The following is a 23,577-nucleotide window of genomic DNA, read 5'->3' as shown; positions in this document are numbered from 1 at the left end:
GGTCAGTCACTATCTGAAACAGTCAGAAACTGACAGCAGGTCAGTCAGTATGTGAAAAGGAGAGAAATGGACAGCAGGTCCTTTTCCCTTAAACAGAAAGGGTAGTTCACATTTCAAGATTGATCCTTCAAAAGATGAGTGGGAGTGTTAGAATTCAGCTTTGAGTTCTAACTCTGCCCAGTTCTTCACTGTTATCCTAGGAAAGCACTGGGGAGAGGCGATGGTAAATGGAAATATCAGACTTGTCCAATTAATGCATTTATAAGATTGTAGGCTTCAGTGATATCAGTTTTGGGACAGGTCCAATGTATTGTATCCAGTACACCAGCCTGACTGGGGGCACTGAGATTTGATTAGTGATATTTCAGCTGAGGGAGGTCAGGAAACAGTGGGATCATCGGCTGTGACAATGAAAATGAAAATGAAAAGAAGTTCCATTCGAATGATAAACCAAACACCCTCCTTCCAATCCCAGCAATTCCAGTCTCAATACCAGTTGGATACATTTCGGTATGACCTACACGTCTGGCTAGTGCAAACACCTGAACCTGTAATATTTATTTTTTTTCTTTCATGGGATGTGGGCATTGCTGACGAGGACTGCATTTATTGCCCATCCCTAATTGCTCTTGAGAAACTGAGTGGCTTGCTTGGCCTTTTCAGAGGGTAGTTAAGAGTCAAACACATTGTTCTGGGTCTGGAGTTGCACGGAGGTCAGACAAGGTAAGGACAGCACATTAGTGACTTAAAGTGAACAGATACAAGTTTCATCTTTAGGTTGTGTTGATTCTTTTGGCACTGAAGGCACATTGAAAACAATTCCACTACCACTAAGATCCTGCTGGTAGTGCTGTTGAGCTGCTGGAAGGCATTGAAGTTAGCAGCCCTGCTGTCAGTAACAGGGTAATGATACTGTAATCTGTCATCAGGAACAGGACAATACTGCAGTCCATCACCAGGAGCGGGGCAATGGTCCTGTGGTCTGTTGCCAGGAGCGGGGCAATGGTCCTGTGGTCTGTTGCCAGGAGCGGGGCAATGGTCCTGTGGTCTGTTGCCAGGAGCGGGGCAATGGTCCTGTGGTCTGTTGCCAGGAGCGGGGCAATGGTCCTGTGGTCTGTTGCCAGGAGCGGGGCAATGGTCCTGTGGTCTGTTGCCAGGAGCGGGGCAATGGTCCTGTGGTCTGTTGCCAGGAGCGGGGCAATGGTCCTGTGGTCTGTTGCCAGGAGCGGGGCAATGGTCCTGTGGTCTGTTGCCAGGAGCGGGGCAATGGTCCTGTGATCTGTCGCCAAAGGGATGTGTTTCAGATCCCATTTGTTAAACACTTGCAACATCTTTAGGTGAATTTTTTAGACATGATTGTGCATCCTTCAGTCTGGATAGCCATAATTCCTACATTCCAACAGTGAATGCACTTCAAAAAGTACTTAATTGGCTGTAAAATGCTTTTTTACACCTTGACGTTATGAAAGGCACTATATAAATTATTTTCTTTGCATTGCACTCTCGGTTCTATTCAACTTTATTCTTTTGACCAATCCAGTTAGCCTTGTCACTCAAAGACAGCCAGTCCCTCGCACTGCACAGAAATAGTTAACTTGGCTACAGTAATGACCACTGCCTCAGGCCTGTCCACCAGCTAAACTGTTTTTACTCAGAGCCCCTCCCACTCTGTCATTGTGGCCCATCATTTAGCTTTATAGATGCTGACCGAACTGCTTCCAGCATTTCCAATTTTTTGAAGCGGTGATATTCCCAATATGAGTGGCTTTAACATTCACTGAATAGAGATACAGTATGTAACTAGTTAGACACAAGTGTAGCTTATTTGGCAGAAAAAAGGTGACTTGGGACTTGTGGTTCCCAAAGCTCTCCACTAGTGGGGTTTTTATATCCCGTATGTCTGGGTCTGTTCTAGACTAATTGAAAGAGATAGATTGTCATGAATAGTCAACAACTCCATGAAGGAGTCCGTACCCGCATGCAGCAAAACCTGGATAGCATTCAGGCTTGGCTGAGAAGTGGCAATTAACATTTGTGCTGCACAAGTGCCAGGTAATGCCCATCTCAAACAGAGAATCTAACCATCTCCCCTTGACATTCAATAACACTACCCTTGCTGAATTCCCCAATATCAACATCCTGGGGATTACCATTGAACTGGATCAGTCATATAAATACTGTGGCTACAAGAGCAAGTCAGAGACTGGGAATTCTGTAGTGAGTAACTCACCACCTGACTCTCCAATGCCTGCACACCATCTACAAGGCACAAGCCAGGAGCGTGCTAAAATACCCTCCACTTGCCTGGATGGGTGCGGCTCCAACAACATTCAAGAAATTCGACACCATCCAGGACAAAGCAGCCAACTTGATTGGCACCCCATCCACCACCTTCAACATTCACTCCCTGCACCACTGATGCAGAGGCAGCAGTGTGTACCATCTATAAGATGCACTGCAGCAATGCACCAAGGGTCCTTTGACAGCACCTTCCAAACCTGCAATCTCTACCACCTAGAAGGACAAGGGCAGCAAATACATGGGAACACCACCACTTGCAAGTTCCCCTCCAAGTCACACACCATCCTAACTTGGAACGATATCGCCGTTCCTTCACTGTCATTGGGTCAAAATCCTGGAACTCCCTTCCTCACAGCACTGTGGGTGTACCTACTCCAGATGGACTGCAGTGGTTCAAGGAGGAAGCTCACCACCACCTTCTCAAGGGCAATTAGGGTAGGTAATAAATGCTGGACTCGCCAGTGATGCCCACATCCTGTGAACAAACCATTAAATAAAAATCTCATCGTACCAGGGTGTTAGAAGACAAACTGATCTTTTTCCGACTAGTTATTCCTATGTTTGTATAAACTTGCTGATGATTGATGGAGTACCAACAATATCACTGTTTCCTTTTGAGGGATGCACTGACTCCACAGTGTGTTTCTGTGGAGACTTTTCACACACCTCACTGCTCTGGTTTTTAGACTTATGCTGACTTTGTACTATTTCCTTTCCAATGAATATTCAACAGCTTGTTTAAACAGCAGTTGTACATTCAGTATCCCTAAAGCTGCCACTCTACTTTACCTAATGTTAATTAACATAGAAGGGGTGATTCCAGCTTGTGCAAGAGAAAGTCATATAAGAAAGATTTGCACTGAGGCTTCATCTCTGTTGACTGGACCAGTATAATATATTATAGAGATGATTCTGTGATCACAACAGAGAGCGCCTACATAGGCCATGACTTTTGGTCCATTAATATTGCATCAGATCATGGAAGCAACCCTTTAATGCTAGCTGCAAGTGTCAACCTTTACCCAAGCAAGTTTCTATGGCAAAATGTCCTCAAATTTTCCTGCAGCAATAGTCAGGATGTAATTCCAAGCCTGGCCACCAGGTGATAGTGTGGAGCAATGTTTGAAATGTTCTCTGCATGCTGAGGTGGCTGGATAGCTCTGTGCAGCTTTGGAAACTTCAGCACTGCTCCAACACACTCCCGAATGCCTATCCCCCACCCCTAAGATTTTGGATACTTTGTTTCCTTGTTTATTAGTTGTTTAGAACAATGCCTTTATATCCAGTAAACAGGACACCTGAGACCCCCTTGCCAGTTTGAAGACCTTCCTTTAACAGTTTTTCACCAGTTTTGGGGACCTTGTTCTTTATCAACTGTTTAATATCTAATAGTCAGCCTCCAAAGTATCACTGCAGGCCTCCTGCCCTCCCCCATATCATCCTGTGACCTCTGGTGCAATAACCCACCCTCTTCTCCCAGCCAATCCATAAATCATAACTCTACAACCTTTTGGCCCCTTAACCTTTGCCCCACTGTGGCATTGAATACCCATGAACCAGCACATCCCTGTCCCACCCAAATTACACTACTTACCTGCACCTCTCCTTTGCTGTGAGCTTTCCTACTTGTTGCCATTCTCTGTAATGGCTAAACCCACTGTTGCTCATTTTTTTGTTGTTCAGAATAACAAACTCCCTAAATTATTCAAACAAATATTATTAACTGTCAAAGTGCTTTAACAATCTAAAAGGACCATTTTTACCTGAGCAGCCTTTTAGGCTCTTTTTTTTTAACGATAGGTGGCAAATATAGGGAATTTTGCATATTCCTTGAACAGTGAAATTGAAAGTCAATAACAGCTGTGTGATAAAGGTAAGAAACAATTAGACATTCCCATGTGCCCTTTGCTCCAATAATTATTCTTTCGTAATACTGTCCACTGGTCCATTCAGTTACCTGTTAGTGTGCCTATTGTGTAACTGTATTAATTCTCTGGTGCCCATGCTTCATTAATTTATTAATTTGTTGGTGTGCTCTCTGGTCTGAGTCTGTTAATTCCCTGCTGTCTACTTCTCAATTTAATTGACTGGTGCCGGCTGCTGTATTAACTTGTTAATTAATTGGTGAGCATTACTCTCTATAATTGCTGCCGGTATATTTTTCTTAATTCCATGTTATTTACACATGGCAATTTCTCTTGTCCACCATTTAGGATGGATTGACATGATATCTTTTAAGAACATCAAAATAAAACTTTCCAACACTTTGCAGGCATTGGCTCCCTGTCTGCAACACCAAGAGAGATCAGTTGGTGTAGGTAAAGGTGATGGTCCAGATTTGCTAGAATGGGGCACCTTATGGTGTGCTGGTTAGCTAGGATTTTTTCACTCGCAAATTAGGGTGCATTTGTAAATTAGAAACTGGGCTGAAATTACAACATTCCAGATGCTGCTCACAGTTTTAGATGTTTTTTGCACTCTTTAATTTGCACTATGGGCAGGTGGAGGTTTTCAACCACCATTCTCACTGCTGATGTGATGAAAATATTTTGCATTGCAAGTTACTGGAAGGACGAGGGCAACAGGGCATCTGAGACCTTTGTGAAAGACAGGACCAACAGTCTATCTCTTTAACCAATGAGGGTTTAAAGATGCAGAAAGGAATGATGGAGAAGAAGGGTGAATTAGAGTCAGATCAGGTACAGAAAAAAGAATAAAAAGAGTGGGAAAGATTGGATTCAAAGAGAGGAAGAAGATAGCTAAGAAGAGTAAGAAACAAAATTCAAAATTTTTATTTCAAAAATCTCAAACATCAATTTACTACTTGCAGGAATGAGACTCCATAGTTTAAACTGTTCCCTTTCTGGGCCAGATGGGTTGAGTGGCATTACGCAAATATAAATATCATCATTAAAACTATACTTACGCTGTTAAGTTCCAGCCCTAACATTTTTCGGTGAGTTTAATTGGTAATTAAGGCAGTGGTTTCTTGGCACTCCTGGGGAGGCTGCCAGCAAGTTGTCACTTTCACCAGGCTAATGGTGAAGCAGCCCAAGTTGTCCAGCAACTTGTGGAGATTCACAACTCACAGGGTGTCTCTTCCTCACCACAGGTTTCTGGAAAATTTACACATTAATAACAGCATGCACCATTTAACTCATTATTTTGGCAGCAAAATCTGGGCCCATTATCCATATGCTAGACTTCAGCGTAATTGTACGTTAAATGTAGTCAGATATAAAAACAAGAAATGCTGGAAATACTCAGCAGGTCTGGCAGCCTCTGTGGAGAAAGAAGCAGAGTTAACATTTCAGGTCAGTGACCCTTCTTCAGAACTGGCAAATATTAGAAATGTAAAAGGTTATTAGCAAGTAAAGTGGGGGTGGGGCAAGAGATAACAAAGGAAAAGGTGTAGATAAGACAAGGTCACAGAGTAACCGACCAGAAGGTCATGGAGCAAAGGCAAACAATGTTAATGGTGTGTTGAAAGACAAAGCAATGGTACAGATAAGGTGTTAATGGACTGCAAAATTGAACAGCTGCAAGTATGAACATGAAAAAAAACAATGGGTAAGCAAACTGAACAAACTAAGATGAAATAAAATAAAACCAACACAAAAAAAAAGGAAAAGAAGAAAAACCTAAAAATAATAGTAAAATGAGGGGCCCGTCATGCTCTGAAATTATTTAACTCAATGTTCAGTCCGGCAGGCTGTAGTGTGCCTACTCGGTAAATGAGATGCTGTTCCTCGAGCTTGCGTTGATGTTCACTGGAACACTGCAGCAATCCCAGGACAGAAATGTGAGCATGAGAGCAGGGGGGAGTGTTGAAATGGCAAGCAACCGGAAGCTCGGGGTCCTGCTTGCTCACTGAGCGGAGGTGCTCTGCAAAGCGGTCACCCAGTCTGCGCTTGGTCTCCCCAATGTAGAGGAGACCACATTGTGAGCAGCGAATACAGTATACTACATTGAAAAAAGTACAAGTAAATCGCTGCTTCACCTGAAAGGAGTGCTTGGGGCCTGGGATAGTGAGGAGAGAGGAGGTAAATGGGCAGGTATTACACCTCCTGCGATTGCAGGGGAAGGTGCCGTGGGAAGGGGACGAGGTGGTGGGTGTAATGGAGGAGTGGACCAGGGTGTCACAGAGGGAACGATCCCTTCAGAATGCTGACAGGGGAAGGGAGGGGAAGATGCGACTGGTAGTGGTATCACGCTGGAGGTGGCGGAGGATGATCCTTTGGATATGGAGGCTGATGGGGTGGAAAGTGAGGACAAGGGGAACCCTGTCACGGTTCTGGGAGGGAGGGGAAGGGGTGAGGATAGAGGTGTGGGAAAGGGGCCACCTCCAGTGTGATGCCACTACCAAACGCATCTTCCCCTCCCTTCCCCTCTCAGCATTCCGAAGAGATCGTTCCCTCCATGACACCCTGGTCCACTCCTCCATTACCCCAACCACCTCGTCCCCTTCCCATGGCACCTTCCCCTCCAATCACAGGAGGTGTAATACCTGCCCATTTACCTCCTCTCTCCTCACTATCTCAGGCCCCAAACACTCCTTTCAGGTGAAGCAGCGATTTACTTGTACTTCTTTCAATGTAGTACACTGTATTCGCTGCTCACAATGGGGTCTCCTCTACATTGGGGAGACCAAACGCAGACTGGGTGACTGCTTTGCGGAACATCTCCGCTCAGTGAGCAAGCAGAACCCCGAGCTTCCGGTTGCTGGCCATTTTAACACTTCCCACCCCCCCCTGCTCCCATGCTCACATCTCTGTCCTGGGATTGCTGCAGTGTTCCAGTGAACATCAACGCAAGCTCGAGGAACAGCATCTCATCTACCGATTAGGCACACTACAGCCTGCCGGACTGAACATTGAGTTCAATAATTTCAGAGCATGACAGCCCCCCATTTTACTTTTATTTTTAGTTATTTTTTCTTTTTCTTTTTTTTTCTATTTTTTTTTGTGTTTATTTTATTTTATTTCATCTTAGTTTGTTCAGTTTGCTTACCCACTCTTTTTTTTCATGTTTGTACTTGTGGCTGTTCAATTTTCAGTCCATTAACACCCTATCTGTACTAATGCTTTGTCTTTCAACACACCATTAACATATTGTTTGCCTATGCTCCACGACCTTCTGGCCAGCTATTCTGTGACCTTGTCTTATCTACACCTTCTCCTTTGTTATCTCTTGCCCCACCCCCACTTTATTTGCTTATAACCTTTTACATTTCTAATATTTGCCAGTTCTGAAGAAGGGTCACTGACCTGAAACGTTAACTCTGCTTCCCTCTCCACAGATGCTGCCAGACCTGCTGAGTATTTCCAGCATTTCTTGTTTTTATTTCAGATTTCCAGCATCTGCAGTATTTTGCTTTTTATTATATAAATGTAGATGAAACCTGTTTTTGTAATAGTCATAGTTGCCACTAGAGGGGTCTCAAAACAGTCTGATCTTGATTCTGCTGAACTGTGACTCCTAAATGTTCTTCACGTACAGTCAATTGCTTTGAATTGCAGTGACTGTTATGTGGAAAAATTAGGGTTGCCAACCCTTTGGGATTGCCCAGGAGTTTTCCAGAATGGGGCATGAATATTCCAGGCGCTGATCCCGGATGATCTTCATGCTTTATATATCCCTGTGCAGTTGCAGCACCCACCTGCTCTGTGACATGTACCTGAGAGATTTATAAGGGGCTATAAATGCAAGTATTTCTTGTTTTTGGATATGCGCTTGTAATCACTTTGCACCAATACAAAAATGGCAATTGAGATTAGTCTGTTAGTGCAAAGTACCAGTTACACTTTAGACTGAAAAGCTGATAACTGCATTTTTCTGCTTTCTGTCCCATAGTATTATTCAGGACCATTTCACACGAACTAAACTTGCAGGACTACGAGGATAGAGTGGGGGAAGTGGGACTGACTCTCTTGCTCCACAGAGAGACAGCATGGGCTGAATGGCCTCCTTCTGTGCCCTAATGACTCTATTACTGTATTACATGGTATAACCCCTCCACAGCAAGGCAGTGGTGTGGTGGTAATAAATTACATTTAGTTCTCTCATCTAAATCATTAATGTATATTGTGAATAGCTGGGGTCCTAGCACCGATCCCTGCGGTACACCACTAGTCACTGCCTGCCATTCAGAAAAAGACCCATTTATCCCTATTCTTTGTTTCCTGTCCGCCAACCAATTTTCAATCCATCGCAATACACTACCCCCAATCCCATGCTCTTTAATTTTACACACTAATCTCGTATGTGGGACTTTTTTGAAAGCCTTCTGAAAGTCCAAATAAACCACATCCACTGGCTCCCCCTCATCAACTCTCCTAGTTACATCCTCAAAGAATTTTCGTAGATTTGTCAAGCATGATTTTCCTTTCGGAAATCCATGCTGACTCTGCCCGATTCTACCACTGTTCTCCAAGTGCTCTGGTATAAAATCTTAATTGCCCATCCCTAATTGCCCTTGGCTTGCTAGGCCATTTTAGTCAACCACATTGCTGTGGGTCTGGAGTCACATGTAGGCCAGACCAGGTAAGGACGGCAGACTTTCTTCCCTAAAGGACATTAGTGAACCAGATGGATTTTTACAACAATCAATAGTTTCATGGTCCCCATTAGACTAGTTTTTTAATTCCAGATTTATTAATTGAATTCAAATTTCACCATCTGCCTGGGTTCTGGATTACTAGTCTAGTAATATCTACAAATTTGCAGATGAGACAAAACTGGGTGGGAGGGTGAGTTGTGAGGAGGATGCAGAGAGGCTTCAGGGTGATTTGGACAAGTTGAGTGAGTGGGCAAATGCATGGCAGATGCAGTATAATGTGGTTAAATGTGAGGTTATCCACTTTGGTAGCAAAAACAGGAAGGCAGATTATTATCTGAAATGGCTATAAACTGAGAGGGGAATATGCAGCGAGACCTGGGTGTTCTCGTACACCAGTCGCTGAAGGTAAGCATGCAGGTGCAATAGGTGATAAAAAAGGGAAATAGTATGTTGGCCTTCATAGCGAGAGGATTCGAGTACAGGAGCAGGGATGTCTTGCTGTAATTATACAGGGCCTTGGTGAGGCCACACCTGTAATATTGTGTGCAGTTTTGGTCTCCTTATCTGAGGAGGGATGTCCTTGCTATAGAAGGAGTGCAGCGAAGGTTTACCAGACTGATTCCTGGGATGGTGGGACTGACGTATGAGGAGAGATTGAGTCGGTTAGGATTATATTCGCTGGAGTTCAGAAGAGTGAGGGGGGATCTCATAGAAACCTATAAAATTCTAACAGGACTTGACAGGGTAGATGCAGGAAGGATGTTCCCGATGTTGGGGGAGTCCAGAACCAGGGGTCTTAGTCTAAGGATATGGGTTAAACCTTTCAGGACTGAGGTGAGGAGAAATTTCTTCACCCAGAGGGTGGCGAGCCTATGGAATTCGCTACCACAAAAAGTAGTTGAGGCCAAAACATTGAATGTTTTCAAAAAGGAGTTAGATATAGCTCTTGGGTCTAAAGGGATCAAAGGGTTTGGGGTGAAAGCCAGAACAGGTTACTGAGTTGGATGATCAGCCATGATCCTACTGAATGGCGGAGCAGGCTCGAAGGGCCAAATGGCCTACTCCTATTTTCTATGTTTCTATAAATGCTGGCCTAGTCAGCGACTCCCACAAGCAAATAAAAAAAGGACACATCCAACAAAGGATGGGCGACACAGTGGCGCAGTGGTTAGCACCACAGCCTCACAGCTCCAGCGACCCGGGTTCAATTCTGGGTACTGCCTGTGTGGAGTTTGCCAGTTCTCCCTGTGTCTGCGTGGGTTTCCTCCGGGTGCTCCGGTTTCCTCCCACATGCCAAAGACTTGCAGGTTGATAGGTAAATTGGCCATTATAAATTGCCCCTAGTATAGGTTGGTGATAGGGACAAGTGGGGATGCGGTAGATTAGTATAAATGGGTGGTTGATGGTCGGCACAGACTTGGTGGGCCGAAGGGCCTGTGTCAGTGCTGTATCTCTAAATAAAAATAAAAAAAGCTTTATGCAGAACTCAATCGCACAAAACACTGTTCTGAACTTTGCTTAGCAGCTATATAATTTCAATACAATTATAAATTGTACAGTAGGTTCCAAGGTGAGGAGGGAGGGTTATAGAATAGATGCAGGTGTTCATAACTGGGGTTAATTATTGCCAAGTGTAGTTAAATTTAAATGTCAACAAAGCAGAATCAGCAGCAATTAAACTTTGAGAGGAAGTGTCTGAGGCAGCTTTAATACAAATTAATCTTTTTGTGTTTTCATTATTTTTGAAATGGAAATGAGAATTTATTTTACTCAGCTCATTGCTGTGATCTGAAATGTGCTGTCTATAAAGGTGGTGGCAGTAGGGGTTTGGGCTTAATTGTGTAGCTCTTTCAAAGACAGCCCATGTATGACGGGCCAGTCCTTCTATACTGCATGTTGCTATTATTCCATGCTTGGCAGGAGAGTGTGCAAATAAGAGAAGCATTGCATTTTAAATGTTGTAATCTGTTCTGAGGATTTGGATGTTTCAATCTCTTATCTACGTGCATCTGTATCTTTCAGATCTTCAGATCTTCTTTGGCCTCCTTGTCTCGAGCGACAATGGGTAAGCACCTAGAGGAGGTCAGTGGTTTGTGGAGCAGCGCCTGGAGTGGCTATAAAGGCCAATTCTAGAGTGACAGACTCTTCCACAGGTGCTGCAGATAAAATTGGTTGTCGGGGCTGTTACACAGTTGGCTCTCTCCATGCACTTCTGTCTTTTTTCCTGCCAACCGTGAAGTCTCTTCGACTCGCCACACTTTAGCCCCGCCTTTATGGCTGTCCACCAGCTCTGGCGATCACTGGGAACTGACTCCCACGACTTGTGATCAATGTCACAGGACTTCATGTCGCGTTTGCAGACGGCTTTAAAGCGGAGACATGGACGGCCGGTGGGTCTGATACCAGGAACGAGCTCGTTGTACAATGTGTCCTTGGGGATCCTGCCATCTTCCATGCGGCTCACATGGCCAAGCCATCTCAAATGCCGCTGGTTCAGTAGTGTGTATATGCTGGGGATGTTGGCCGCCTCGAGGACTTCTGTGTTGGAGATACGGTCCTGCCACCTGATGCCAAGGATTCTCCGGAGGCAGTGAAGATGGAATGAATTGAGACGTCGCTCTTGGCTGACATACGTTGTCCAGGCCTCACTGCCGTAGAGCAAGGTACTGAGGACACAGACTTGATACACTCGGACTTTTGTGTTCCGTGTCAGTGCGCCATTTTCCCACACTCTCTTGGCCAGTCCGGACATAGCAGTGGAAGCCTTTCCCATGCGCTTGTTGATTTCTGCATCAAGAGACAGGTTACTGGTGATAGTTGAGCCTAGGCAGGTGAACTCTTGAACCACTTCCAAAGCGTGGTCGCCGATATTGATGGATGGAGCATTTCTGATGTCCTGTCCCATGATGTTTGTTTTCTTGAGGCTGATGGTTAGGCCAAATTCATTGCAGGCATTCGCAATACTGTCGATGAATCTCTGCAGACACTTTTCTGTGTGGGATGTTAATGCAGCATCGTCAGCAAAGAGGAGTTCCCTGATGAGGACCTTCCCTACTTTGGTCTTCGCTCTAAGACGGGCAAGGTTGAACAACCTGCCCCCTGATCTTGTGTGGAGGAAAATTCCTTCTTAAGACTTGAACGCATGTGAGAGCAGCAGTGAGAAGAAGATCCCAAACAGTGTAGGTGCGAGAACACAGCCCTGTTTCACACCACTCAGGATAGGAAAGGGGTCTGATGAGGCACCGCTATGCTGAATTGTGATTTTCATACTGTCATGGAATGAGGTGATGATACTTAGTAGCTTTGGTGGACATTCGATCTTTGCTAGTCGTCTGAAGAGACCACGTCTGCTGACGAGGTCAAAGACTTTGGTGAGACCAATGAAAGCAACATAGAGGGGCATCTGTTCGTGGCATTTCTCCTGTAGCTGGCGAAGGGAGAACAGCGTGTCAATGGTGGATCTCTCTGCTCGAAAGCCACACTGTGCCTCAGGGTAGACACGCTCAGCTAGCTTCTGGAGTCTGTTTAAAACGACTCGAGCGAAGACTTACCCCACTATGCTGAGCAGGGAGATTCCACGGTAGTTGTTGCAGTCACCGCGGTTACCCTTGTTCTTATAGAGGGGGGTGATATTGGCATCGCGCATGTCCTGTGGTACTGCTCCCTCATCCCAGCACAGGCAAAGCAGTTCATGGAGTGCTGAAAGTATAGCAGGCTTGGCACGTTTGATTATTTCAGGGGTAATGCCGTCCTCTCCAGGGGCTTTTCCACTGGCTAGAGAATCAATGGCATCACTGAGTTCCGATTTTGTTGGCTGTTCGTCCAGCTCATCCGTGACTGGCAGAGACTGGGCTGCATTGAGGGCTGTATCAGTGACATTCTCCCTGGAGTACAGTTCTAGGTAGTGCTCCACCAGAGGTCCATTTGCTTGCATTGGTCAGTGATCGTTTCCCCTGATTTAGACTTGAGGGGGGGCGATCTTCCTGATGGTTGGCCCAAGAGCTCTCTCAATGCCATCATATAATCCTCTGATGTTTCCGGTGTCGGAGGCCAGCTGAATATGACTGCATAGGTGTTGCCAGTAGTCATTTGCATGGCGCCTGGCTGTTCTTTGTGCAGCGCTTCTGGCTACTTTCAGTGCTACGGATGTTAATTTGCTGGGGGCTTTCTTGTAGTTCAACAGTGCAATGTGCTTAGCGGCTATGACCGGTTCCAGCTCTTCAAAGTGAGATTGAAACTAGTCTGCATTCCGCTTCTCACATTTGCCGTAGGTGGTCATTGCTGAGTCATAGATGGCATCTCTGATGTGGGCCCACTTCATCTCTGCATCCCCTGCAGGAGTGTTTTAAAGGGCTTTTTCAAGTGAATATCGAAACTTATGTAACAGCTGTGGATAAGAAATTCTCTATATCTGAGAGCAAACACCAAAAACAAGAACAGCAAAAAAAGGGTAAACTTAAAGGGAGATGAGCAAGGTAACCTCACAGGCGATGTTACTGAAATGGCAGTGACACTAAATTGATACTTTGCCTCAGTTTTCACTGAAGAGGAAATGACAATAGTAGAAGAGGTTGAGAGAGATATTACACTAGTTAAGTTAGGGAAGAACAGACATAGTAGACAAACTCAAGGAAGCCAATACCTCGAGTCCAGATGGATACTCAAAGAAATTAGGGAGGATATTGCAGAGTCACTAGTGTGTGTGTATATATGAAATACACATATATGCATAGGGCCAGAGGACTGGCAGTCAGCAAATGTAATTCCTGTCTGCAAAAGGGGAGATAGAACAAATCCAGAAAACTATAGACAGTTTGCTTAGCATCAGTGGGAGAAAATCTTTAATAGTTGAAATAAAAATACATCTGAAGACAAAGAATATAATAAAAATAGTGTGGATTTCTAAAATGGCGGTGATTATTGAATCTTATTGAATTCCTTGACAAAGTAACAAGAAGAGTAAACAAGGGCAATACACCGCATGTTGTTTACATGGACTTTCAGAAGGTGTCACATTCAGGATTCATGACAGGCCATAGGGCGTAGAGTCAGGGGTCAGATCATGGATTGAAAGATGGCTACAAAACAGAGCATAGGAATTAAAGGAAATGTCTTGGACTGGCAGGAAGTGGTATCCCTCAGGAGTCCATACTGGGACCACTGTTGTTTAGAATATACATAGATTATTTAGACTCAAAAATTGAAGGTACAGTGCCGAAATTTGCAAATGATCGCATTTGGGGGTCCATCCAATAATATGAAATACTGCACCAAAATACAGGAAAACAAACAGAATCACGGCAGGTAAATGTCAATATAACTAAGTATGAGTTGGTTCATTTTGATAGAACAAATAAGGAAGCCATTTATTCTTTGGAAGACAAGAAACTAAATAGGGCAGAGGAGCAAAGAGAATACAGATACATAAACTGGTAGAAGTAGCAATGCAAGTTGATAAGGCCATGAACAGAGCAAGCAAAATAATAAGGTTCATTTCTGGAGGAATAGAATATAAAAGCAGGGAGGTATTGTTAAATTTATATAAACCTTGTTTAGACCACATTCGGCAGGCTGTGAGCAGTTCCAGTCTCCATACTACAAAAAGAATATTCAAACTCTGGAGAAAACGCAGAAAACAAATTACAAGGATGTTACCATATTTGTGAGGGAAGTTTGGAGCTCATTACTCAAGAAAAGAGAAGACTAAGAGACTGGATAGAGAGAGCTCTTGAAAATTATAAAGGAGCTTGGTAGAGTGAATATGCAAACTTGGATCTGATTGTGGGCAAGTCCAGAAAAAGAGAACGTAAACATAAGGTAACAACTAGCAGATCAATTTAGAAGCAATTTCTTTACACGGTGTTCAAAATGTGGAATTGGCTGCCATGTGGAGTGGTTGAATCAGATAGCATTGACCCATTTAAGGGGATGTGATGAGGGAGAAGGGAATAGAGGGACATGGGGGCAGAATGAGAAGAGATAATTTAAGTGGGAGGAGGCACATGTGAAATATAAACACTAGAATAGAGCAGCTGGGACAAAAGACCAGTATCCGTGCTGTTGATTCTTTGTAAGTTTATGTAAATACTGAAAGCATTACACTGAGGAGGACAGGTAGATATGGTGTATATAGAAAGGAGCTCTTTAGAAACATTGGTGTATGAATTGGGCAGACGTGCAAAACAGGCAATACATCTTGGCAGCTATTTTTGCTCTCCACTTGGTTTCCCTTTCTATTGACTTCAAGGTGAATGTCTATCCCAGTACGAAAAATCGCAGGCATGTTTGGTGAAGCAGGCAAGATGCAAATTAGTTTAACATTTTTTAAAGTATTGTGTTTTTGGTTTTCCATGTAAGAATCCACACTTTACCCCTGATAGAACTGCTTCGTCAAGAATTGTTAGCTGCTTTCTTGCTTCCCTTTCTAAAAGGCATTCTAATTGTTATTCAGAACATTACATTTATACCTCTAACCGTACTGAAACATTAAAAGATTTCTATGGCAGATTATTTACTATCTTTGTCTATTTACCAACAGTCTGCCTGTTCAACAATTGTAGTGTGGTCGACTGGATGCTGAATAAAAGTTGTTTTTAACCATACCTGCCTGACTGAGTAGAGACAGAAGGAAAGGGAACTAATATACAAACACGCTGCAAAGTACCCAATAGAACCAACCATACTCAAAGTGGCCAGTGCTCAATCCTTCATCATGTTAGCACTGGCAAATGGAATGATTTCTCATTTCAGAGATCAATGGCAGGCACTGTTTGGTCAGTTAAAGCCTGAGTTAGATGCAAAATAAAGCTCCCTCTGTCTCAACATTGGGCCTCAACCCGAGCCATTTACTTTACCAGTGTACTACTCCCCACACCTTGGGCCCCTCTAAACAAGATCTCTAATTTACTATCAACTTGTCTACTCCAATTACCAGTAGTTTTGCACTGAGGGGCCACAACCACTGGGAACAATTTACCTGGACTTCCAGCAATCAGGTGCAATTTCGCTCCTCTATTCTGGCACTGATGACATTTAAGATGAAATTCTGGTTTTATACATGCCAATTAACTAAAAACCCAAATGTTTCCCTGCCCCAGGAAGGGGAGAGCTAGGAAGGGGATTTGAGAGATTGTCTCAGGCTTTTCTGGTACACTCTGGATAACAACTGGCAGTGACTCAATAGGTAACAAAACCCAGTAAACAGGTTAAATCTAATCAGAACTTCAAAGCTACTGAAGAGCTCAACATTTTCTATTCATTCTAGTTTCCTACAACCTTCTAAAGTGCAGGGGGAGGTGGGCAGGGGTTAAACTTTAAAACAAAGGCTGACTTTGTTCTGTGAGAGAGATTGGTGTATCTCACTGGCCACAGGATCAATACACAAAATGCACAAGTAACTAATTGATCATTCAGAAATGAAATGTAGCTATCTGCAGCAGCACCTGGTGTTTCAGAATTAATTTAAAGAGGTGCTTCGGGCTACATCAAGACCTAAATACCCAAAGAATAAGCAATGTGTTTCATTGGTACTTCCAGTCTGTCATTTTCACTCATGCAAAAGACAATAGGGACTCTGTTGCAATTATAAAGCTTACTTTCACCAGAGGGACTTGGTCTCCAAGTGCAGAGAAAGAGTCAAGGAACCATAAACCAACATTTGGGATCCCCTGAGAATCATGAAAGCAATGGTGACTAATTGGAGGTGAAAAGATGATTCCCTTAAGAACTTAAATGAGCATCTCCTTAGTTATGTTATGCTTCACTGCTACAAACCTGAGATTTGGACAGTTTGTATAGTGGCAGCAGTGTGCACCATCTACAAGATGCACTGCAGCAACTCACCTCCTTCGACGGCACCTTCCAAGCCCGCGGCCTCTACCACCTAGAAGGACAAAGGCAGCTGACGCATGGGGACATCATCACCTCCAAGCCACACACCATCCTGACATAGAACTATATCGCCGTTCCTTCACTGTCGCTGGGTCAAAATCCTGGAACTCCCTTCCTAACAGCACTGTGGGTGTACCTACCCCACATGGACTGCAGAGGTTTAAGAAGGCAGTTTACCACCACCTTCTCGAGGACAAATTTTTAAGAAGACAGATTTGGTGAGTGCACAAGTAGACGCTCAGTGGACTTTACTCACTGCACTCCTTGTGTCCAGCAGAATACATCAGATGAGTTCAGCCCATCCTGTTTCAGTGTGGCCTGCGGTTGAGAGATCTATTTTGCAGTAATAAACGTCATTGCATTTTTCTTGCATCTTCATTTGTAAAGGGTGCATTGTCCACTGCCCTGAAATTGTTCCATAAAATCGATCACACACAACAAGAACAGAACCTCCTGTAGTTTATTAGCAATTACAAACATTGGCATCATATGAAATCATGTACAACAATTGCATCCAATATTTGTATTTTACAAATAGATCTGTGTGCACTCGCTCATAAAATATAATGAAGTGTGACAGGAAGCATGGAGGACATTGGCATAGTTCTTAATGAATACTTGGCACCTGTTTTCACAAAAGAGAGGGATGATACAGACATTGCAATTAGGGAGGAGGAGTGTGAAATATAACATGAAATTGGCATAGTGAGAGAGGAAGTGTTAAGGGGTTTTACATCTTTGAAAGCGGATAAATCCAGAGGTGCAGATGAAATGTATCCTAGGTTAAGGGAAGCAAGAGAAGAAACAGCAGAGGCTCTGACCATCATTTTCTAATCCTCTCTGGCTACAGGTTGATGCCAGAGGACTGGAGGACAGCTAACATTGTACCATTGTTTAAAAAGGGAGAAAGGGATACACCGAGTAATTATAGGCCAGTCAGCCTAACCTCAGTGGTGGGAAAATTATTGAAAAAAATTCTGAGGGTCTGGATATATCTTCATTTAGAAAGACACAGATTAATCTAAGACAGTCAGCATAGATTTGTTAAGCTTGTGTCTGATTACCATGATTGAATTTTTTGAGGAGGTAACAAGGAGGATCAATGAGGATAGTGCACTTGATGTAGTCTATATGGACTTTAGCAAGGCTTTTCATAAGTCACCACATGACAGACTGGTCATGAAAGTAAAGGCCCACGGGATCCAAGGCAAAGTGGCACATTGGCTCAGAGGCAGGAAACAAAGGGTAATGGTCAATGGGTGTTTTTGTGAATGGAAAGCTGTTTCCAGTGGCTTCGGTGGGGCTCAATTCTGGGTTGCTTGTTTTTTGAGGAATATATATCAATGATCTGGACTTGAATATGGGGGGTATAATTATGAAGTTTGCAGATGATACAAAAATTGGCCATGTGGTTGATAATGAAGAAGAAAGTTGTAGACTGCAGGAAGATATCAAAGAACTAGGCAGGTGGGTGGAACACTGGCAAATGAAATTCAATCTGGAGAAGAATGAGGTAGATCATTTGGGGAAGGCTAACATGGCAAGGAATAGACAATAAATGGTAGAATACTGAGAAGTGTAGAGGAACAGAGGGACCTTGGAGTTCATGTTCACAAATCCCTGAAGGTGGCTGACAGGTAGATAAGGTGGTCAGAAGACATACCCAAGACATAGAATATAAGAGCTGGGAGGTTATGCTTAAACTGTATAAAACACTAGTTAAGCCACAGCTGGAGTACTGCGTGTAGTTCTGGTCACCAAACTATAAGAAAAATGTGATCGCATTAGACAGGGTACAGAGGAGATTTATGAGGATGTTGCCCGGACTGGAGAAAGATTGGATAGACTGAGATTGTTTTCTTTGGAACACAGGAGACTGAGGGGAGACCTAATTGAAGTGTATAAAATTATGAGGGGTGGATAGGAAAGCCCTATTCCCCTTGGTTGAGGGGTCCATAACTAGGGGGCATATATTTAGGGTAAGAGGTAGAAGGTTTAGAGGGGATTTGAAGGGAACTTTTATTTTCACCCAGAAAGTGATGGGGATCTGGAACTCACTGCCTGAAAGGGTGGTAGAGGCAGAAATCCTCAAAACATTTAGAAAGTACTTGGAGATGCACCTGATGTGCCATAACCTACAAAGCTACAGACAAAGAGCTGGAAAGTGGAATTAAGCTGGCCAGCGTGGAGACAATGGGCCAAATGGCCTCCTCTGTGTTGTAAATTTCCATGGATTTCTATGATTCTAAGTGTGATGCTTACTTCTGCATTCATTCATTAGGACCAGATCACCTGTGCATCAAAAGATTTGTTGTTATAGAACAGTGATCGGCATGGAATGGACAATATTCTTCAATAGCGCCTCCCAACCCAGTGACCTCTACCACCTAGAAGGACAAGGGCAGCAGACGCATGGGAACACCACCACCTGCAAGTTCCCCTGCAAGTCATACTCCATCCTACTTGGAACTATATCGCCATTCCTTCGCTGTCGCTGGAACTCAGTCCCTAACGGCACAGTGGGTGTATCTTCACCACACGTACTGCAGTTCAAGGTGGTGGCTCACCACCACTAGCTTCTCAAGGGCAATTAGGGATGGGCAACAAATGCTGGCCTTGCCAGCATCGCCCACATCCCATGAATGAATAAAAACAATTTTCCTTCTGATGGGCTGATTCTGGGACTTGTAGGTATGTTTTATTGACCAAATTCAAGAACTCCAGCAATGTTTTCCACAAATGATGAGTGACCTTGATTATTACATATTCCCTATGTTTTTAGTATTCATCTCTTACCTTTTTAAAAGCCCAGGTGCAAAGGAAAATGGTGGGGAAAAGTTTGCACTTCTAGATAGGCAGAAGGTGTATAGCAATCACTGAGAGTGGGTAAGTGTTAATGCAGTAGTGGGGAGGGGCTCTTGGCTTTAGGTATTCTGGGAGTGGATGCTGCTGAGTTTGGGAGGACTGGTGTGTCTGCTCCTGATGGCTCACTCTCCCCAATCTCCTCCTCTTTCCATGATCTCTCTCTGTCTCTATCTCCTTCTTTCATCTCATTCTCCAGGTCTCGTTCTTCATCATTCTCCCTGCCCAGGCCGATTTCCACCTCACTCCCTTACTGTCACTTGCCAATCCAGGTCCAGTTCCGCTGTTACTTGCACTCGCTCCATTGCCCATCCCGAGACCTATGGGGAAATAGTGGTGTAGTGGTAATGTCACTAGACTAGTAATACAGAGCCCAAGCTAATAGTCTGGGAGCATGGATTTGAATCCCACCACATGGTGAAATTTGAATTCAATTTATAAATCTGGAATTAAAAGCCATTATCGATTGTTGTAAAAATTCATCTGGTTCACTAATGTCCTTTATGGAAGGAAATCTGCTGTCCTTACCTGGTCTGGCCTACATGTGACTCCAGATCCACAGCAATGCGGCTGACTCTTAACTGCCCTCTGAAATGGCCTAGCAAGCCACTCAGTTGTAGAAAACCACTACAAAGTGTAAGAAAAGGAATGAAACCGGCCGGACCACCCGGCATCAACGTCAGCACTGGAAATGGCAAACTCAGCCCTGTTGACCCTGCAAAGTCCTCCTTACTAACATCTGGGGGCTTGTGCCAAAGTTGAGACAGCTGTCCCACAGCTAAGTCAAGCAACAGCCTGATATAGTCATACTCACGGAATCATATCTTTCAGACAATGTCCCAGACACCACCATCACCATCCCTGGATATGTCCTGCCCCACTGGTGAGGCAGGACATACCCAGCAGAGGTGGCAGAACAGTGGTATACAGTCGGGAGGGAGTTGCCCTGGGAGTCCTCAACATTGACTCCAGACTCCTTTAAGTCTCATGGCATCAAGTCAAACATGGGCAAGGACACCTCCTGCTGATTGTCACCTACTGCCACCAGCACACACCCACCAACACCCGCCCCCGCCCCCCCAACCCTCGGCTGATGAATCAGTTCTTCTCCATGTTGAACAAAAATTGGAAGAAGCATTAAGGGTGGCAAGGGCACAGAATGTACTCTGGGCGGGGGACCTCAATGTTCATCGGCAAGAGCGGCTCAGTAGCACCATTACTGACCGAGCTCGCCGAGTCCTGAAGCTACTAGACTGGGTTTGCGGCAGGTGGTGAGGGAACCAACAAGAGGGAAAAATCTACTTGACCTTGTCCTCACCAATCTACCTGTCGCAGATGCATCTTTCCATGACAGTATTGGTATGAGTGACCACCGCACAGTCCTTGTGGAGATGAGGTCCCATCTACACATTGAGGAAACCCACCATTGTGGGGTGACACAGTGACGCAGTGGTTCGCACCGCAGCCTCACAGCTCCAGCAACCTGGGTTAGGTTCTGGGTACTGCCTGTGCGGAGTTTGCAAGTTCTCCCTGTGTCTGTGTGGGTTTCCTCCGGGTGCTCCGATTTCCTCCCACAGCCAAAGACTTGCAGGTTGATCGGTAAATTGACCATTATAAATTGCCCCTAGTGTAGACAGTTGGTGGGGATGTGGTAGGGAATATGGGATTAATGCAGGATTAGTATAGGGCCTGTTTCAGTGCTGCATCTCTCTATGACTCTATCGTGTTGTGTGGCACTACCACTGTGATAAATATGATAGATTTCGAACAGATCTAGCAACTCAAAACTGGGCATTCATGAAGCGCTGTGGACCATTAGCTGCAACAGAATTGTACTCAACCACAATCTGTAACCTCATGGCCTGGCATATCTCCGATTCTACCATTATGGTCAAGCCTGGGGACCAACCCTGGTTCAATGAAGAGTGCAGGAGGGCATGCCAGGAGCAGCACCAGGCCTACCTCAAAATGAGGTGTCAACCTGGTGAAGCTACAACTCAGAACTATCTGCATGCTAAGCAGCATGCAATAGACAGAGCGAAGCAATCTCACAACCAACGGATCAGATCTAAGCTCTGCAGTCCTGCCACACTCAGTTGGGAATAGTGGTGGACAATTAAACAACTAACAGGAGGAGGAGGCTCCACAAATACCCGCATCCTCAATGATGGGGGAGCCCAACGCATCAGTGCAAAAGATAAGTCTGAAGCATTTGCATTCATCTCCAGCCAGAAGTGTCAAGTGGATGATCCATCTTGGCCTCCTCCTGAGGTCCCCATCATCACAGATGCCAGGCTGATTCATTCCATGTGATATCAAGAAACGACTGAAGGCACTGGATACTGCTAAGGCTATGGGCCCCAACAACATTCAGGTGATAGTACTGAAGGCTTGGGCTCCAGAACTAGCCGTGCCCCTAACAAAGCTGTTCCAGTACAGCTACAACACTGGCATCTACCCAGCAATATGGAAAATTGCCCAGGTATATCCCGTGTACAAAAAGCAGGACAAATCCAATCCAGCCAATTACTGCCCTATCAGTCTACTCTCAAACGTCAGCAAAGTGATGGAAGAGGTCGTTGACAGTGCTATCAAGCGGCACTTGCTCAGCAATAATCTGCTCAGTGATGCTCAATTTGGGTTCCGCCAGGGCCACTCAGCTCCTGACCTCATTACACCCTTCGTACAAACATGGGCAAAAGAGCCGAACTCTAAAGGTGAGGTGAGAGTGACTGCCCTTGACATCAAGGCGGCATTTGACTGAATATGGCATCAAGGAGCCCTAGCAAAACTGAAGTTAATGGGAATGAAGGGAACATTTTCCACTGGTTGGGGTCATACCTAACACAAAGGAACATGGTTGTTGGAGGTCAATCATCTCAGCTCCAGGACATCACTGCAGGAGTTCCTCAGGGTAGTGTCCTAGGCCCAGCTGCTTCATCAATGACCTTCCTTCAATCATAAAGTCAGAAGTGGGGAGGTTCGCTGATGATTGCACAATGTTCAGCACCATTTGTGGCTTCTCAGATACTGAAGCAGCCCATGTACATATGCAGCAAGACCTGGACAACATCCAGGCTTGGGCTGTTAAGTGGCATGGACTCAGAACAATGGCCAGCTATAAGTGATTGAATTATCTATGATTGCTTCATTAGCATGACATTCAAGGCAATCCTAACACCTTGACTTTTAAAGAACAAACTCCTCCAAGTGTAAATATTGGCTGCCTGGGGCCTGGGGAACCAATTCTAAAACTTGAATCTCATTAGAAGGTTCTGGAGAATACCCTGAGGCAGTCATTTGACTGTCTGTCCATGTCTATGAAAGCTAGGAGTTTCCTTGAACAGTGAGTCAAGCCGGTAACTCAGACTGTGCAGCAGCAGAAAGGCTGTGTGCCTCCCTCTCTCTCGAGATGACATGACAAGTCTGAAAATCATCCACTACTATGGACCCTCCAAGCCTACAGATTGTTACAGACAGAGACAATGGGAAGAGAGCCACCTACAAGTCTGCCTCCAAGAAAATCATGACTGCCTCAGGGTATTCTCTGGAACCTTTTAATGAGATTCAAGGTTTGGAATTGGCACCCCTGGCCCCAGGATGCCAATATTTACATTTTGAGGGTTTAGCTCTTTCAAAGTCAAGGTGTTAGGGGATTGCCTTGAATGTATGCTAATGAAGCAATCTTAGGTAATTCAATCACTTAGAGTAGGCAATTATTTTGGGTCCATGCTCCTCAGACCTCTGTCTCTGGTTGAAACCTTGAAATGTGAAAAGGTGTTTCAGATACAAATTGCGCTGGCCCTCTTGTCTGCTGTTTTTTTAAAAGGTTAACTGCAGGATTTTTTTTCCATTAAAAGTTTAATGTAAGTTTCCAGCCAATGAATTAATATTTCTCATTTGACACAACGTATTTTCTTGACACCTCCACACCACGTGGAATGAAATGGGACGATAGGAACATA

This window comes from Heterodontus francisci, chromosome 3 (assembly GCF_036365525.1).
Source record: "Heterodontus francisci isolate sHetFra1 chromosome 3, sHetFra1.hap1, whole genome shotgun sequence".
In the NCBI taxonomy this organism is placed as follows: domain Eukaryota; kingdom Metazoa; phylum Chordata; class Chondrichthyes; order Heterodontiformes; family Heterodontidae; genus Heterodontus; species Heterodontus francisci.
The sequence above is the reverse complement of the archived record's forward strand: the minus strand, read 5'-3'. Positions refer to the sequence as shown.